Raw genomic sequence first — 20,252 nt, 5'->3', positions numbered from 1 at the left:
AAATATGATTTTACCATAAAAAAGAAATCATAAAAACAAATACCAAAGAGAAATCCTGAAGCTAAAGAATACAATGAATGAAATGAAAACACAACAGAAAACTTCAACAGCAGGCTAAAATAAGCAGAAGAAATAATCTATAAACTTGAAGACAGATCCTTTGTGATCAGTCAGAAGTCAACAAAGAAAAAAGGAAAAAAAAAAAGAGTGAAGAGAGCCTGTAGGACTTATAGAACACCATTAAACATACCAACATATTCATTACAGAATTCTAAAGTGGAAATGAGGCCACATGCAGTGGCTTACACCTGTAATCCCAGCACTTTGGGAGGCCAAGGCAAGAGGATTGCTTTAGCCCAGAAGCTCAAGACTAGCCTGGGAATCATAGCAAGACTGCATCTGTACCAAAGAAAACAAAAGTCAAAAAAATTAGCTGGGCATAGTGGCACATGCCTGTAGTCCAGCTACTCAGGTGGTTGAGGCAGAAGTATCAGCTGAGCACAGGAAGTTGAGGCTGCAGTGATCCATGATTGTGCTATTGCACTCCAGCCTGGGCAACAGGGTGAGACCCTGACTCAAAAATAAATAAAGAGAGAGGGAAAGGGACAGGGACAGGAAGAGGGACAGGGAGAGGGACAGGGAAAGGGAGAGGACAGAGTTTATATATAGAAATTATGACTACAGAGGGAGAGGACAAAAAGTTTATGTATAGAAATAATGACAACAAACTTCCTACATCTTAGAAGAGATATGGACACTCAGATGCACAAAGCTCCATAGTTTAGATTCTATACAAAGAGATCTGCACTGAGACACATTATAATCAATTTTTTAAAGTCAAAGAGAGGATTTTGAAAGTAGCCAGAGAAACTACATGTCACATACAAAGGAATCTCAATTAATCATTGTAATTCTCAGCAGAAATCAGCTTGACAGGTTAGGAGAGAATGGGTTGATATACAAGTGCTGAAAGAAAAATTACTGCCAACCAAGAACCATATCTGGCAAATCCGTCCTTTAGAAATGAAGGAGAATTAAAAACTTTCCCAGAAAAGCAAAAGCTGAGGGAGTTCATCACCAAAGACTTGTCTTACAAGAAATGCTAAAAAGAGTTCTTCAAGAAGAAATGAATGGACTTAAATTACTAACATAAAAAGGAATGAAAGTATAAAATTAACTGATTAAAAACAAATATATAGTCAAATTCAGAATACTATAGTGCCATAATGGTGGTGTATAAATCACTTATAACTTTAGAACTTAAAAGTTAAAATACAAAAGTATTAAAAATAATGATAGATACAATATTTCCTTAATGGATACATAATATAAAAAGATATTAATTGTGATATCAAAAAAATAAAATGGGAGGAGCAAAAATGTAAAGTTTTTGTATCCAATTATAGGGAAGTTATATGTAGGTCAAAGGATACAAAGTTGTAGTTATATAAAATGAATAATTTTAGAGATCTAATGTATAGCATAAGGACCATAGTTAATAATAATTTATTATATGCTGTAAATGTGTTAAAAGAGATTTCAGGTACTCTTATCACAAAAAAATGGGTAACTATGGAATGATGGATACATTCATTGGTTTGAGTGTGGTGATCATTTCACTGTGTAAAAATACATCAAAACACTGTATTATACACCTTAAAAATAACAATAAAAAAGAGCCTATTAGAAAAAGGAGTTCCCCTTCACCTCAGGAGAAGAAACTCCCCTCCCAAAAAGGTATAAGAGGCAGCTTTGATTATTCATGACGCAAGTATACTTATATATTTATAAACTTTGTGTAAATATTTGTAAACTCCCTGGCAAAACATTTTCCTATTTGCTTTTTTTCTTGTTGATTCATAAGAGTTCTGTAAATAAGAGTGATTAAACTTGTTTATCATTTATTTTACAAATATACTTATATGGAGTTGAGCTTCTAAATGTGTTTATAATAATTTTTGAGATAGGAAATCTTTATTTTATTTTCCTTTTTAATTTTTCTTAATTTTAAATGTTTAGAAATATTTTAATAATGCTCCAAGCAGAATCTTCTTTTTTCTCTTGTAGTTTTATTTTTAAATTAACTCTATTGCAATTCTTTCTGGAGTATTGGGGGAGGAAATGCTCTAACTTTCTTTTTTTTAAAAACAAATAGATATTTTACTTTCTTTTTATAAAATAACAGAATACTCTGCAAAAGTTTAGGGCACACCATCTTTATCACAAGCTAAAACATGTTTCTTAAGTTTCTATTCTGTTTATTAAACGACCTTAGTCTACTCATGTGCCAATAACACAATGTAAAATTACTATATATTCTAAAATTCTGTGATATAAATGTCACCTCGTGATTCCTTTTTTTTTCCCAACAATATAATTGCAGAGTTTTTCTTTAAGTTCAGACATAGAAGATTGTGACAGACTGTTGCTCTCACCAGAACAACTGGAAAAAGAAATGGATAAACTAAAAGTTTATATATTTTAACATATTAAAGTACAAAGACTTCAAAGAATTAAAGACTTCTGGAGATGGGCAGGTTCTTCCTGGGTAAGAAGAGACTATGAACTCCTTTCTTTCTGGGAATACTTGCTGAGTTTAGGCAGAAAAACCTCTGCTGAAATAAGGAGAAACTAGTTAAACTTTTAACAGCCATCTGAACTGGCATAATGGAATAGAATCTTAGGGACCTCAAATGCAGAGATACTCCTTCTTGCTACCAATTCTCCTCACAGACTTTTCCTCAGTATTTTGCAGAAGCAGCTGGGAACTTGGAGGCAGGGCTGGAAAACAAATAGCACTCCCAAAGCTTACCTGAAGGAAGTGACCCAGATAACATTTCACCCTCAAGAAATCTGAAAACAAATGCAACCTGAAACTAACAAAAGCTACAAATCAGTCTCAATCTTGTTAAACTTCTTATGGGGTAATGTAAAAGCTTCCCCACCTCCATTCCAGCCACTTGAAATGAAGAAAAGATATGTCCTGTCAGGAAGAAAGTAATATTTATTTCAGTCTCCATGTTTTTAAACACAATAAAAAGCTACAATTCATGACAAAAAGAAAATGTAACTTTTATTCAAAGGAAAAATATGACCAGTAGGAGAGGAACTACAGATGACCCCAAAATGACTATAAAACCATTACTAAAAATATTTTCAAAATTGGAATAAAAATAGCCCTAATGGATTTTTTAAAAAAGTATAATTTAAATTAAAAAGTGGAAGTACTACCAACAATAAGATGGACATTCTAAAATATTATAAATTAATGTATGCCAATTAGTTTGATTTAGCTGCTAATTAGCCACTCCACAGTGTATATATATTCAAAACATAATATTATGCACCATAAATATATACAATTTTGTCAATTAAAACTAAATGATATTTAAAATTAGACATTCATTAGATGGGTTTAATATCAGACTAGAAAAATAGCAGAAGAAAGGATGAGTGAACTTATAAGACAGATGAACAGAAACAGAAATTAAAGCGCAGAGGAAAAAATGTTTTAAAAAGTAGCGAGGGAGAAAGTTATAATATCTGTAATTACAATCTTCAAAGAAACACACAGGCCAAAACAAAACAAAGAAATTAAAAAAAAAAAAACTCTGCCAAGCATTTAAGAAAGGAATAGTATCAGTTCTACACAATCTCTTTCAGAAGTTAGAGATGAAAGGAACACATTTCTTCTCATTCTATGTGGCTCACATAATAATGATACCAAACTATGAAAAGATCATTAAAAGAAGAAAACATTAAAGACTGATATTCCTTATTAACATAGATGCAAAAAATCCTAAAAAAATAAAAAATTGATTCCAGTAATATATTTAAAGAATGGTATGTTATAATGAAGTCTAGTCTTTCAATGAATGCAAAGTTGGCATTCAAAAAAATAAAACACAAAATACTCTCGTTGGATATAGAAAAATAGTTTCATAAAATTCAGTACCATTTTATTTAAAAATACTCCCAATACATTAGGTGTGGGGAGGAACTTCCTCAATCTATAATGAATATTTACTATAACCCTACCACAGCTAATAATAAGAAATTCAATGTAAATATTCACTATTATTGCTTCTATCGTTCATTGTACTGGTGGTCCTAACCAGTGACATAAAGTAAGAAAAAGAAAAAAAAGTTCTACGGGAGGTTCCAGTAAGATGATGACAGCATAGGTGGAATTGTGAGATTCTCCAAACATGAGTTCCCAAAAAGACTCTTATTTTCCTTCCCCCACGCCCCTCCCCACTGTCAACCACACTGATCTGAGGCCCAGAAACCCTCAGTCCCACGCAAGGCCAGATATTGCAGACCCCGGCTGCTGCTGCTCCACTATACATAGCCCCCGCCCACTGCACGTGTGGGAATCTCAGCTCCCTCCCCAGTTACATCATCTCACCTGGCGCCAAGCCACCAGTCACCCAGGGAAGCTCTAGGCGCCCGCCCCTCAGAGATACCAGCTCCATTTCTGGCTGAAGTACCCTGTGAGGGGCCCAAAACCACTCTCACAGCTCACCACCTGCCCTTTGGAGCTCTGGACCCACCCTGACTGAGGCACCCAGCATATGACCCCATGCTTGTATAAGGGAACAGGATATCTTAAGGAGGTGCCGATCAGCCGCTCTCAGCTCCAGAAGAGGGAACTTCCAGCTTCCTCTTCCACCCCAGTCTGCTGGTGGCACACCAGATCCAGTGCCCAGCTGTGCAGCTGATCCCTGGTGCCTCACATGCCACCACAGCCCGTCATAATGGATCACCCAGGGACCCAGACAAGCAGAGAGAAAGGATGCGCAAAAGAGGAGCTGCCCACCTCAGCCATTTTCCAGGCAGAGATTTGCATTGCCCCGCCCACCTATGAGCAGCCTCCACCTCAGTTCCTAAGATAATGTCGCTAAACAGGAGACAAATTCCCTCCCATATGCTGAATCAGTTGCAGGCAACTCAGCGTCACAGACCTCTCAGGCAACAGGCTAAAAGAACAAACCCAAGCTGTGAGTAAATCTAACTGCCTGCAAGGAAAACAAAGGGGAGAGGATGGAGAGCAGAGCTAAAGAGACTTTAGACGCTCAGGAAAAGTTTCTTATTTTGACTTTTGATTTTATCATTTTGACTGTTTGTTTTGTTCACTTTTGTTTGCTTTTTGACTTAGACTATCTGTTTGTATTGGGGAAAACACATCAAAAGGCATGATTTTATTGGGCAGTCTTTGTGTGGTTACTGGTATGCTTTAGGGAATTTTGTTTATGTGTCTTTTTCACTTCTCTCTGGCCTTGTGTCTCTTTTTCACCTGTTAGCTGGTATGTATGTCTGTTTTCCCTCTCACTCTTCTCACTTTCTAACTTCCTATTGACCCCCCCCCCACTTCTTCCATTACTTTCTTCTTTCATACCTCCCTTTGTTCCAGGGACCAAACCCACATCCCACTGCACAGACAGATTGTAAGGCAGTGGGAAATAGGTTCCCATGTACCCATACACCTGTTAGTGGATGCTGTAATCAGCAGATAGATTCTGAATCACAGCTTCCCCCTCAATTAAACTTCAAAACTGTAAAAAGTACAGCCCCCAACCCACACTCCAGCCTCAAAAGTGAGCAAAGTCAGAAGACCCTCATAAGGAAAAATGGGAGATTGCACAAGTGAAGCAAAACCAACCCCACCTTCCCTGAAAAACAGAATTAAAGAAGGGAAGGGAAAGGAGGAGAGAGAGAAAAATCTACACAAATGAAGAAAAACCAAAAGAAGAATATGGGTCTCTCTCAGACCCTTGGGAGAGCAGACACTGAGAAAACTGACTTCGGAATACAAACAATGAAGAGCACCCAGAATGACTGGTCTCAAACTACAAACCTAAAGATCCCGACATTAATGGAGAGATTAAAAAGATTGAGGAGAGACAAGAAGAAACTAGAATGGAAACACAAATGACCAAGAATAGCCAGAACAATCCTCAGCAAAAAAACAAAGCAGGCGGTATCACATTACCAGACTTCAAACTTTACTACAAAGCTACAATAATCAAAACAGCTTGGTACTGGTATAGGAACACACATATAGATCAATGGAATAGAATAGAGATTCCAGAAGCAAAACCTCAATTTCTCAACCAACTCATCTTTGACAAAGCCTCCACCACCTACCACTGGGGAGCGGAGAACCTATTCAGTAAATGATGCTGGGAAAACTGGCTGACCACATGCAGATGAAACAGGACCCCTATCTATCCCCATGCACAAAAATTAGCTCCAAATGGATCAGAGACCTAAATGTAAAACCTCAAACCATAAGAACCTTAGAAAATGAAGGACATACCCTCATGGAAATTCGAACTGTCATCCAATTCCTGCACAAAACCCGAAACTCACAGGCCATAAGAGATAAGATAGACAAGTGGGACCTCATTAAACTGACAAACTTCTGCAAAGCCAAAGAAACCATCAAGAGAGCAGGGAGACAGCCTACAGACTGGGAAAAAGTATTTGCCAACTCCAGGTCTGACAAGGGCTTAATATCTTGGATCTACAAGGAACTCAAACGTGCTGAAAAGAAACAAACAAACAACCCCATTATAAAATGGGCAAAAGATATGAACAGACACTTCACAAAGGAAGATATCTGAGCAGACACATGAAGAAATGTTCAACCTCACTAATCATCAAGGAGATGCAAATCAAGACCACACTGGGATACCACCTTCCTGATAAAAACCCTCAAACACCTAGGTATACATTGAACATAACTCAAAATAGTAAAAGCCATCTACAGGAAACCCACAGCTAGCATGCTCCTAAACAGACAAAAATTGGAACCATTTCCCCTAAAAACTGGAATAGGACAAGGATGCCCACTCTCTCCCCTCCTGTTCAATATAGTATTGGAAGTCCTAGCTACAGAAATCAGAAAAGAGAAGGCAATCAGGGGTATCCAAATAGGAAAAGAGGAAGTCAATTTATCCCTCTTTGCTGACGACATAATTATGTACCTTGAAAACCCAAGAGAATCTGTCAAAAGCTGCCTTGCACTGATAAAGGACTTTGGCAAAGTCTCAGGGTAAAAATAAATGTGCAAAAGACAATCGCATTTCTTTACACCAATAATAAACAAACAGAAACCCATTCACAATAGCCACAAAAAAATAAAATACCTTGGCATCTTCCTAACCAGAGATGTGGAAGACCTTTACAATGAAAACTACAAAACGGGGGCGGCCGCGGGTCGCGGGAGGATGACGCGCCGGGCCGGCGGAGGAGCCTCCACTTCCTGGAGCCGCCGGCCGGGGCCGCTCGCCGCACTCAGCGCCGGAGCCGGGAGCCCGCGGCCGCCGCCATGTCCCACCAGACCGGCATCCAAGCAAGTGAAGATGTTAAAGAGATCTTTGCTAGAGCCAGAAATGGAAAGTACAGACTTCTGAAAATCTCTATTGAAAATGAGCAACTTGTGATTGGATCATGTAGTCAGCCTTCAGATTCCTGGGATAAAGATTATGATTCTTTTGTCTTACCCCTGTTGGAGGACAGCCATGCTATATATTATTCAGGTTAGATTCCCAGAATGCCCAGGGATATGAATGGATATTCATTGCATGGTCTCCAGATCATCTCATGTTCGTCAAAAAATGTTGTATGCAGCAACAAGAGCAACTCTGAAAAAAGAGTTTGGAGGTGGCTACATTAAAGATGAAGTATTTGGAACAGCAAAGGAAGATGTATCATTACATGGATATAAAAAATATTTGCTGTCACAATCTTCCCCTGCTCCACTGACTGCAGCTGAGGAAGAATTACGACAGATTAAAATTAATGAGGTTCAAACTGACGTGGGTGTGGACACTAAGCATCAAACACTACAAGGAGTAGCATTTCCTATTTCTCGAGAAGCTTTTCAGGCCTTGGAAAAATTGAATAAAAGACAGCTCAATTATGTGCAATTGGAAATAGATATAAAAAATGAAATTATAATTTTGGCCAGCACAACAAATACAGAACTAAAAGATTTGCCAAAGAGGATTCCCAAGGATTCAGCACGTTATCATTTCTTTCTGTATAAACATTCCCATGAAGGAGACTATTTAGAGTCTATAGTTTTTATTTATTCAATGCCTGGATACACATGCAGTATAAGAGAACGAATGCTGTATTCTAGCTGCAAGAGCCCTCTGCTAGAAATTGTAGAAAGACAACTACAAATGGATGTAATTAGAAAGATCGAGATAGACAATGGGGATGAATTGACTGCTGACTTCCTTTATGAAGAAGTACATCCCAAGCAGCATGCACATAAGCAAAGTTTTGCAAAACCAAAAGGTCCTGCAGGAAAAAGAGGAATTCGAAGACTAATTAGGGGTCCAGCTGAAACTGAAGCTACTACTGATTAAAATCATTATGTTAAACATTGTCAATACTAGTTTTTTAAAAGTCCAGGTTTTAGTACAGGAGAACTGAAATCATTCCATGTTGATATATATAGTAGGGGGAAAATTGTACTTTTGGAAATAGCACTTTTCACTGTGTGTTTTTAAAATTAATGTTATGGAAGCTCATGATTTCTATTTTTGAGTTAAAGCTAGCAAATGGTTCAACATAATAATGTTTAATTTTGTCACACTGTTTTCATAGTATTGATTCTACACTTTCACATAATTCTTAAAATTTTATACAGTTGAGCCAGTTCCAGAAAGTCTAATGTCTCAAAGTAGGAAACACTTCTTATTACTTTTTAGTGAGACAGAAAGACCTTAAAATATTCGTACTATTTAATGAATATGTTAAGGACGAGGTTAGGATACTTTCTAAGCTGAAAATGTAGTGCACCTGGGAAAAGGTAGGACGTTGCTTACTCTGAGGAGCTGTGCTAACTCTGTCAGACTGTGGGATCTTGTCTGCAACCTTAGAAAAGTGCTTTATTGCAGCAGTCTTTTTCTATTTCACTTTTTGTTTTTTTAATGGCATTGAAATTTCAGAAGATCACCTCACTCTGAAACTGTAAAGGTACCAGATATTTTCTATACTGCAGGATTTCTGATGAGATTGAAAGACTTTAACGCCTTAGTAGGTTCCCTTTCTAGTGCTTTAAAACATTTCATTTCCAAAAGAAGTCATTTCATTCTAATTACTGTGTAGCCAAATATCTATGTTCAGATTGAAGTTTAATATTATTTAAACGGAATCAAAACTAAACTAAAAAATGTTGAAAATGTTTTAAAATCAAGATTGGCTTTTTTCTCCAAAACCATCTATGTATAGGCAAATTGTATTCCTTATTCCTTACCACTTTGAAGCAAATATTCAGATTTAAAATTGTTTTGAAGTCCTAGTACTTACCAGGCTAACACAGATAAGCACATATGAATCTCATTTCAATTAATATCTTATTTCAGAGCTCATTTAACTGTTTTCTAATGCTTTTCATTTTCAGTTACAACCTAGAGAGGTTTTGAGCCTATTTCATTGATACTTGAAATCGAGGGAGTTAGAACACTTCATGTTTAATCTGTTAAATCTGCTGCAAGAGCCATAATTTGAAGTGTTTTCTAAATGAACTGTGGGGATCCAGGATTTATAATTTCTTGATCTAAACCTTATGCTGCATAAATCAAATATCAGAAATGCACATTTCATAGTATGAAGCACTCATTTCTAAACCTTATTATCTAAGGTAATATATGCACCTTTCAGAAATTTGTGTTCAAGTAAGTAAAGCATATTAGAATAATAATGGGTTGACAGATTTTTAAAATAGAATTTAGAGTATTTGTGTGGGGTTTTGTTGTTTACAAATAATCAGACTATAATATTTAAACATGCAAAATAATTGACAATGTTGCACTTGTTTACTAAAGATACACTTTAAGTTTTCCAAGGGTGCACACGTAGATGGACACACATACACACAACTTATTGCAATAAGAATCCTGGAGCTACCTGGCAGACCATAACTGAAGCTGTTATTTTCAGTCAGGAAGACTGCCTGTCATGAAGGTATAAAATAATTCAGTAGTGAATGTTTTTCTGTAACATCCATGTGCAATTATATCTAAATTCCACTACACTACATTAAAGTAAATGGACATTCCAGAATATAGATGTGATTATATAGTCTTAAACTAATTATTAAACCAATGATTGCTGAAAATCAGTGATACATTAGTTATAGAGTATAACTCATCGTTTACAGTATGTTTTAGGTGGCATTATAACTAGATGGTGAATAACATTACCAATAAATTTATATAGCAATGAAGAATTACATGCCTTCTGTGGACATTTTATAAGTGCATTTTATATCACAATAAAATTTTTTTCTCTTAAAAAAAAAAAAAAAGAAAGAAAGAAAACTACAAAACACTGCTCAGAGAAATCAAGAATGGCACAAACAGGTGGAAAAATCTCCCATGCTCATGGATTGGAAGAATCAACATTATAAAGATGTTCATTCTACCTAAGGCAGTCTACAGATTTAATGCAATACCCATCAAATTACCAGCAACATTCTTCTCAGAGCTAGAAAAAACAATACAGGAATTCATATGGAAACTCAAATGACCCAGAACAATCCTCAGCAAAAAAAAAAAGCAGGAGGTATCACACTACCAGACTTCAAACTTTACTATAAAGCTACAATAATCAAAACATCCTGGTATTGGTACAAGAACAGGCATATAGACCAATGGAATAGAATTGAGAGTCCAGAAGCAAAACCTCAATTTCTCAACCAACTCATCTTCGACAAAGCCTCCACCACCTACCACTGGGGAGAGGAGAACCTATTCAGTAAATTGTGCTGGGAAAACTGGCTGACCACATGCAGAAGACTCAAATAAAACCACTATCTATCCCCATACACAAAAATTTACTCTAAATGGATCAGAGACCTAAATGTAAAACCTCAAACCATAAGAACCTTAGAAAATGAAGGACACACCCTTATGGAAATTGGAACTGGCATTCAATTCCTGAAAAAAACCCAAAACCCATGGGCCATAAGAGATAAGATAGACAAGTGGGACCTCATTAAACTGGCAAGCTTCTGCAAAACCAAAGAAACCATCAAGAGAGCAGGGATACAGCCCACAGACTGGGAAAAATTATTTGCCAACTCCAGGTCTGACTAAGACTTAACATCTTGGATCTACAAGGAACTCAAACGTGCTGAAAAGAAAAAACAACCCCATTATAAAGTCGGCAAAAGATATGAACATACTCTTCACAAAGGAAGACATCCGAGCAGCCAACAGACACATGAAGAAATGTTCAACCTCACTAATCATCAAGGAGATGCAAATCAAAACCACACTGAGATACCTCCTAACTCCAGTCAGAATGCCAATTATCAATAACTCAAAAAATAACAGTTGCTGGAAAGGGTGTGGTGAAAAGGGAACACTTCTACACTGTTGGTGGAAGTGTAAACTAGTGCAACTCTTTGGAAAACAGTGTGGCGATTCCTAAAAACTCTAAATATTGACCTCCCATATGACCCCGCAATCCCCCTACTGGGAATATACCCTGAAGAACTCAAATCACTCTATAAAAAAGACTCCTGCACACATATGTTTATCGCAGCATTGTTCACAATAGCAAGAACCTGGAACCAACCATGCTGTCCATCAAAAGAGGACTGGATTTAAAAAATGTGGTACATATACACGATGCAATACTGCACAGCCATAAAAAAGAACAAAATCATGAATTTTGCAGCAACCTGGATGGAATAGAGTCTATAATACTGAGTGACCTCTCACAGAAACAAAGATCTGAGTATCACATGTTCTCACTCATACAGTGGACCTTGAACATCTATCTATCGTAATACTATAAGAAAAGGATTGACAGTGGTGGGAAACTATGGGGGGGTGGAGGGAGGGGATGTGTGGTGGGATTAGCAGTAGTCAATATCTGTCTGGGGACAGGGAGACACCCCTTATCAACAAGGGTGCCTGAATGAAGCATATTTGTATACCTAACCCTTACCTGTACCCCAAATATTAAAATAAAAAATATTGATTAAAAAAAGGTTCTAAGCATTGGAAAGGAAGAAGTAACACTCTCTGTTTTTGACATGGTTATGTGCATATTTGAAATTCCAAATAAATCTGTAAGCAAATGACAAGATATAATATGTGAATCTTAGCAAGATTGCTGACAACAGAAATAAATACACAAAAATCAAGAGTATTTCTAAACACTAGCAGCAATAACTAAAAAACAATTTTTTTAAAAACATATTTATAGGAGCTCAAAAAATTAAAACCGAGGGAATTGGAAGAAAAATTATGCAAGACTCCTTAACTTAAAATTATAAAACATTACTGAATAAAATTTAAAAATATCTAAATAAAGGAGAAAGTACCATGTTCATAAATTGGAAAACTGATATTGCTAATTTGTCAATCCTCCCCATATTATTCTAAAGATCAGCACAGTCCCAGCTAGAATCCCAACAGGTTTTTATTAGGTGAAATGTACAAGCTGATTATAAGGTTTATATGGAAATATAAATGACCTAATATAACCAAATGTATCTCCAAAATTTATTTTAGTAGTTTTTCTTCCTTTGATCTAGTAATGCCATGATATATGATGCTAATAGAGCTTCTACTAAGTTATTTCATATTTCTAGATATTACTTTTCTTTTAACAGTTCTACATTTGGTTTGTAAAGCATTTTTACCCCTATAGTTATAAATATATAATTTTTATTTTTGTCTTTCATAAACACTTTAGATAGTATTTTTGCTTTTATTTAGAAATGTAAATTTTTCCCCCATGGTATTTTAGAAAGTTTTGCCTCAGTGATCAGAAATGTAGAGATTTAATTTTGTCTGTATGTTTTGTCAGATTTTTATATCAGTGTTAGCTAGCATTGTGTGATAAATTAGAAAACTTTCCTTTCTTTTGTGTACTGTGGAATATTTTATGTGTCATGGCAAATGCTAGTTACATTGTATATTTTGTTTTCATTCTATATGTTTATTGGTAGTTTCTCTGTTTTATTTGTCTTGATTAATTTCTGCTTTTCTCTTTAGTTTCTTTCTCAGGCTTCCTATATTAATTTGGTTATTTTTTCCAACTCATTGATGAATATTAGCTTATTTTCATTATTCCTCATTAAATCAAAAATTTGCTAGCAGAATGTATACTGGATATGTATTTTAGTTTCCAGTATATAAGATCTGATATCCAGTATCCTCATCATCATTTTCAATAATCTCAACTCTGAAATGTTTTCTTTTCTAATTCAAAAAAAGAGACATATGAGTTAAAAATCAGGTGTGAGGCTTAATGTGGTGGCTCACGCCTATAATCTCAGCACTTTGAAAGGCTGAGTTGGGCAGATTGTTCGAGTCCAGGAGTTCGAGGCCAGCCTGGGCAACATAGTAAGACCTCGTCTCTACAAAAAACCAAAAAAAGTAGCTGGGAGTGGTTGCATGCACCTGTAGTCCCAGCTAGAGCAGAAACTGAGGTGGGAGGATTACCTGAGCCCAGGAGGTCAAGGCTTCAGTGAGCTGTGATCATGCTACTGCACTCCAGCCTGGGTGACTGAGTGAGACTCTGACTAAAAAATAAATAAGTAAACGAATAAACAAACAAACAAACAAATGAAATCAGGTTTGGCTGCTGTTAGTGATAGGCCCTAAATGAGAATGGCTAAAATAAGGTAAATATCCATGCCGGCCTCTAGGGCTGAGAACAACTTGGTCTTTTTCTACCTTGCTATTTTCCAGGTTCCACAGTAGGCAGTTTCACATCATGATTTCATATCAAGCTTCTCGTTCTTAGCACCATAACTCCATTCTAGCCCTCAGAAGAAGCATAAGGGGAAAGAAAAGGAAACATAAACTATATGTTGCAAATATCACTGCCGCCCACATTTTGTTGCCCAGAATTTAGACACATGTCCACATCTTAGAATCAAGGGATCCTGGGAAATGTAGTCTTTCATTGGCTGACCATGTCCAATTAAAAAGTCTTTTACTGGCCGGGCTCGGTGGCTCAGCCCATAATCCCAGCACTTTGGGAGGCGGAGATGAGTGGATTGCCTGAGCCCGCATGTTCGAGACCCGCCTGGGCAACTTGGTGAGACCTCATCCCTACAATAAATCAAAAATTAGCCGAACGTGGTGGCTCATGCCTATAGTTCCAGCTACCTGGAAGGCTGAGGTGGAAGAATCACCAGAGCCCAGCAGGTCGAGGCTGCAGTGGCTGGGAACGGCCACTGCACTCCAGTCTGGGTGACAGAGTGAGACTCCAACTCAAAAAAAAAAAAAAGAAGGTCTATTACTATGTAAAGTGGGAGAATAGATTAGCAGGGAACAGCTACCAGTATCTGCCACCGAGTTTTAAAAATGATTTTGATGACCTGATTTATTTTACATTATTATTTTTAATTTCTAATATTTTTTCCAGCAGAGCAAACAATGGAATTTGAAGTGTTTCTATTTTTTAAATGGAATAACAATTTTTACAGTTTAATGCAGGATTACATATTTTTAAGATACTGTAGATTTTGTAAAAGAATATGTTTTCTTTGAGGGATATAAAGCTGTATATGTATTTATAAATTAGCTGTCTCATCAGATATCTTCCTATTTGTACTGAAAGCCCTTTGTCTGTCAATTACATTTCCTGGATCTACAATCCTGCTACTTCCTTTTCACCCATTTTCCAATTTTGTACAGTTTTTCTCTAAACAGATGTTTAAAGATGGCAGGGGGGTAAAGATGAGAGCTTCACATATCCCATAGTCATCATTCTGAGGAATTGTAAAATTTATTTTAGAAGCAGCTGGTTTGCTATTTTACACTGATATTAACAGATACCTTGCACAAATGTACCTCTTCCATGAAACATTAGGGACTATAATGGCTAAAATAATATTAATAATAATTTGGGCCATATTTCAAGTTGTAGTTTCAGTATAAATCTCAAAAAATGTTAGCTGAATTTTAATAATATAATTTGATTGTTTTTAGATTAAGATTTTAGAAATCACTGTACATTATAGCCAACATTCTTATACAGCCTTTCTATATTTTCCAGTGGAAAGAACAAGCATTTTTCTATCATTGTGGCATATTTCCACTGTTTAAAACTCATGTCACGATTTCACACGTGCCTAAGAAATTATGTCCGTTAAGTAGTTTCTCCATAAATTCAAAGTTTTTAATTTTATAAAATATGACCTTTTGTATGTAGGGCAAATCTAAAAAGTTAAAAATAAGTTGTAGACCTACAGATGGTGAAGAAATACACTAAAAACTCTGCTGAGTTAAAAATTATGGACGTTGAACTCCTATTCATAAGAAGTGTTTTTTCAGCATCAGGTTAATAATTTTGTGTGTCTGGCACTGTGCTTTAACTCTAAAAACAATGGAACTCCGTCAAGTTGGGATGTGTGGGGGAGGGCAAGAAGAAAGCTGCAAGGGGTAAGAAGGATATGATTTTAACATCTGAAACTTAACTTTATAATGAGAAACAGAGAAGACATGATGTCATACCTTAGAAGGTAGCTCCACTGAATTTTTTTTCAGGCTGGCTTGACCTGAGATTTTCAACAAAGTCCAGATGGAAAGAAGGGAGAAGACTGTGTGTGTGTGTGTGTGTGTGTGTGTGTGTGTGTGTGTGTGTGTGTGTATGTGTAACAAAGACTTAAAGCAGGGAGTTTCTCACTCATGAATTTAACATGTTTGGATTTAATGCAGATCAAGCAAAGCCACCTCATTATTCTCTCCTCCTCGCTTCCTTACCCAAACCTTTTAACCTCTCTATGAAATCTACAGGATGCCGTCTGGTCTGGTTAGTCTCCTGATCACTAATTCAAGGAGAAGTTTCTTTAATTCCTACTGATGGGGAAATCATTTACCGTTTCTTCATCAACTCTAAGACTCAGGTTTGACTTTGTGCTTTAGTTTTTAGTAGCTCTGAAATTGTGATGGGCCTTACAATCAATGGTGCTTTGTAGTTTAATTGGCAAAAGTTTTTTAAATTATTCTGTTTGCTACTTTTGTATCTTCCTTAGTAGAACATAAAATAATATCCTATTCACTGTTGTCTTAGAATTTACAAATTAGAGCAACTCTAAAAATGGTGACTGATGAGGCAAAGGGGTTTTATTTGCCTAGTTTTGTGTTATTTGATTTTTATTCTAGAATAACTTCTCAGTTTAAAAGAAACCTAGAAAAAAAGTCATCTAGAAACAGGTCTGGTTCTGTGAAAGTTCACCTGTGTGTCTTCTCCTGATTATGCAAATATAAAGCCAGAAGCCACTTTTCACCTAGGAGAAAGGTCACCTCTTCTCCCAAAAGCTCTAAGTAGAGAGTATATCAACCTGCATAAGAAGCTCAGAAACTTCAGAGGAAAGAATAGAAAGTGCATCCCCTATTTCCTCAAAACCCAAAATGAGGTAAATCTGGGATGAACCAGGGTGCTAGAAAGACATGCCAGGAGAAAATGACAATGAACACACCAAAGAAGAAACTAAGAAAAAAATATGGATTTTTCTTGAGTGGGTACTGCAAACTCAAGACAAGCCTACGTTTTAGAGGGGAAAGGCTGAGCTAGGAAGCCCTGCAAACTCAGCCGCTCTGACATAGCATTGGGCTTCTGGAAGAACAGTGCCAAGGTACAGAACGTAGTAGCCCAGCCAGGAACCACTGCAATGCTGGCAGGAATACAGACCATCAAGAGCATTTCCTCAACAGGAGACAGGCTCCCATTATCTGAGCAGCACCAGCATTATGATAGCAACAAGAAACCAAAAGCAACACCACCAATGGATTGACTCAACCTGCCAGTTCTGTCTCTCCAACTGCCTTGGAAGTAAGACTTACATCTGCTGAATTGAGTATGCCCCTGCATGCATGAATAAATTAACTGAAAATTAAGACATTTGCCAATCTTTTATTTTTATTTCCAGCTGCTAGAGCAAGCTATTTGCTTAACAATGACTAAATACCTGTTACAAATCAGGTGGCATAGAAAAAACTTTTTTAAATGTTTCTAATAATCAATGAGAACTTGTGATTATTCTAAGGAAACAGAATCACAGGGCTTAAAAAAAAAAAGTTGTCCAAAGACACAAAGCTAATAAATGACAGATTAAAGATTAAAACCCAGGTCAACTTGACTTGAAAAGTCATATTCTTTTCACAGTATTATGCTAGCTGCTGCTAAAGAGACAAAAAATCTCATGGGTAGACATTGATAGGTCAAGTTACTTAGCGATCATCCACAGTGCTTAAATAGTTGTTTTATGTCTGGATTAGATAATATAACCCATACTTAGAATATAAAGAGGAACTATCAGACGGACCTAGACTCAGTCATCAATTATAGTGATGTATAAACCCCCAAATTTTCTCAGGTTCACTGAGTCCTGGTTAATACAAAGCTTGACAAATTTAGAAAATACTGAACACCCCTAGCAAGGGGGTTTTCTGAATAACCAAAGGATACCTTGATTCCAATCCCTCTCATGGAGCCATTCAAATACCCCTAGAGAAGCCCTAAAATCCTCTCTCTCTCTCAGGGTTTCTTTCCATATGTATATAAGGAAAGGTGGAGGGTTTTTCACAGGCCTAAAGTCCTCCTACTAAAAAATCACTGGAGCACCTATAGAACTTTCTGGACACTGCACTCCTTAAGGCAAAGGTATAACTAACACCATTGCACTTTTAATTTTTAAAATGTTCTTATTCTGATTATAGAATACGACGAATTGTGGAATTAAAATATATTTACTTGAATGAAAGACAACATGATATTTGTTTCTTAATCTCCCCAAGAGGTGATAAGTACTGTTACCAATACAAACTACTATGTTTCCAGTCACAGCTATTAAAAAATCATAATTAGCACCACACATGGAAATAGTTTTATATCCTTCTTCTTTTACTTAACATTACATCATAAATTTCCTCCTAACCATTACAAATTTCCACAATGTGCCAAGGTTGTAATTTTGGGTATGGGCCATTGGGGAGACTAATTATGGAACAGAGCAGAATAAAAGAACATAGGGCTGGTCCGTCTGTTAATATGCGCATGGAAGAAAGGGTAGCCAAATCAGCATCCCACATGAGGACACACTTGAGAAGCAATGCATAACGTGAAGTATTACATCAAAAGCCGAGTGGTAAACAGACAAAAAATTAGAAAACATCTGCCCCAAATGTTAGGGATATGAGTCAAACTCATCAGGGGTTTAAACATCTATAGAGATTTACTAGGATAATAATACCCAGAGGGAGGAAGACTTTCATAAACATGGTGATTATATAAAATATCATTCAAAATGGGACACTATTAATAATTGCACTGGGGCAACAATTAAAACCAGGGAATTCCCAGGGAAATTGAGACAAATAATTTTCTTATTTATATGTTATAGGCCATCAAGAAGATATATCACGGGGAAGTTTCCAAAGGGTTCCTAAACAGCTTGGATACCATTGGCAATCATATCTGTACAATATTGTATACTAATAATAGTATCAAGAATCTTTGGTCTTATGCTGGTAACTATTACTGCTTTCACTGTTAAATATTATGCTGCTCAAGGTCAGAAGCAATGTTTCAAAATCATTTTTGTTTTAAGAAAGGCAGAAAACCAAGAACCGGTGGGGATCATGAAGTAGAGTCTGAAAAGACTCCCCAGGGCAACAGGCACAGGTGTCCATTGATTACTGAATGCATTCACTGGAAACTGTATATTACATAAGAAATATTACTTATACAGAATTCCTGAAGTCCCAGAACTGTTTTCTCAATTCCTACATTAATCCCAGTACACCATGATGATCCCAGGATTTCCCTTATGTCCTTTTTTCATCCTCTGTCACAGGAATACTGAATGGAAAGTGAGATTTTGGTGGAATGGGTGAATAAGAAGCAATGAGAGATGGGGTGGATTTGCATGGAGAAAGGCACCAGGAGTTCGAAGATTGCAAGACTGACACTTCCCATCACAACTCCACCCGGAGGCAGACAGCACATCTTCATTTGCCAGCGTGAGCCTGTAATGTGTCTGCAGCAGGGAGACAGACTATTCCTCTGCTGTAGATGGACTTCCCAGACCTAGTGTACTTTTCTGAGCAGTCCTTGGCTCAGTAGAGATATTCAGAAGATTTTTCTATTACTTCAACACTCTGAGCAATCTTAATAACGTCTTTTTTCTGCTTCAACCAGTTATAGTCCATTTCTGTCGCATACAACTAATTTCTCTAGCTGATAAAACCATTTAGAAGTAGCATGCCCGAGCCGGGCTCGGTGGCTCAACCTGTAATCCCACGCCTTTGGGAGGCTGAGGTGAGTGGATTGCCTGAGCCTGCGGGTTCGAGACCCGCCTGGGCAGCGAGACCTCATCTCTACAATAAATCAAAAAATCAGCCGGGCGTGGTAGCACAAGCCTGTAATTCCGGCTACTCGGGAGGCTGAGGCGGAAGGATCGCCGGAGCCCAGCAGGTGGAGGCTGCGGTGGCCGGGAGCGGCCACTGCACTCCAGTCTGGGCGACGGAGTGAGACTCCAACTCAAAAAAATAAAAAATAAAAATAATAAAAATAAATAATTAAATTAAAAAAAGAAGTAGCATGCCCTTCATTCCCCCAGTTCTTGTGCTTTAATGATTGCGTAAGTCCCACCTATATTAAATCCCAGAACACATAGAATGGTTTTCTATTTTCCATATGGTTTCTACTGTTTTTTAATATGTAGAAAAATAGGATTATTCCACCATGGCTTACGGTGACCAGGGCCAGAAAGTGCAGACAGTGATGGTGCAGCCCATCAACCTCATCTTCAGATACTTGCAAAACAGATCCTGGATTCAAGTGTGGCTTTATGAGCAAGTGAATATGTGGATAGAGGGCTGTATCACTGGCTTTGATGAGTATATGAACCTTGTATTAGATGATGCAGAAGAGATTCAAACTAAAACAAAGTCAAGAAAACAATTGGATTGGATCATGCTGAAAGGAGGTAATATTACCCTGCTGCAAAGTGTCTCCAACTAGAAATGATCAATGAAGTGAGAAATTGTTGAGAGAGCAATATAGTTTTTTGTCTTGTTTTGTTTTTAGGTGTTCTTTGTTTGGAGTATAGTTCAAAAACATTTGTTCATATTGTTTCGATTACGCTTATGTTATTACAAGCTGACAATAAATGCTGTGGGATTGTTTTTATTTTAAAAAAGAAAAGAAAAATATAACTGGAAAGTTAAGCTAAGCTTGAAATTGATACGCTTTGGGAA

General features: G+C 36.9%; 2 pseudogenes across 1 annotated transcript; both read left to right on the top strand.

Moving 5' to 3' along the window:
- Positions 1–7,267: 7,267 nt before the first annotated feature.
- LOC103272584 lies at positions 7,268–10,312 on the top strand (annotated as a pseudogene). Its single transcript, XR_505127.2, has one exon. The product of XR_505127.2 is annotated as a twinfilin-1 pseudogene (transcript).
- Positions 10,313–19,737: 9,425 nt separating this feature from the next.
- Positions 19,738–20,016, top strand: LOC103272583 (annotated as a pseudogene).
- The last annotated feature ends 236 nt before the right edge of the window (positions 20,017–20,252 follow it).

This window comes from Carlito syrichta, unplaced genomic scaffold (genome assembly GCF_000164805.1).
Source record: "Carlito syrichta isolate Samal-C Ts95f unplaced genomic scaffold, Tarsius_syrichta-2.0.1 Scaffold312854, whole genome shotgun sequence".
Taxonomy (NCBI): Eukaryota; Metazoa; Chordata; class Mammalia; order Primates; family Tarsiidae; genus Carlito; species Carlito syrichta.
This window is presented reverse-complemented; position numbering and strand designations above follow the sequence as displayed.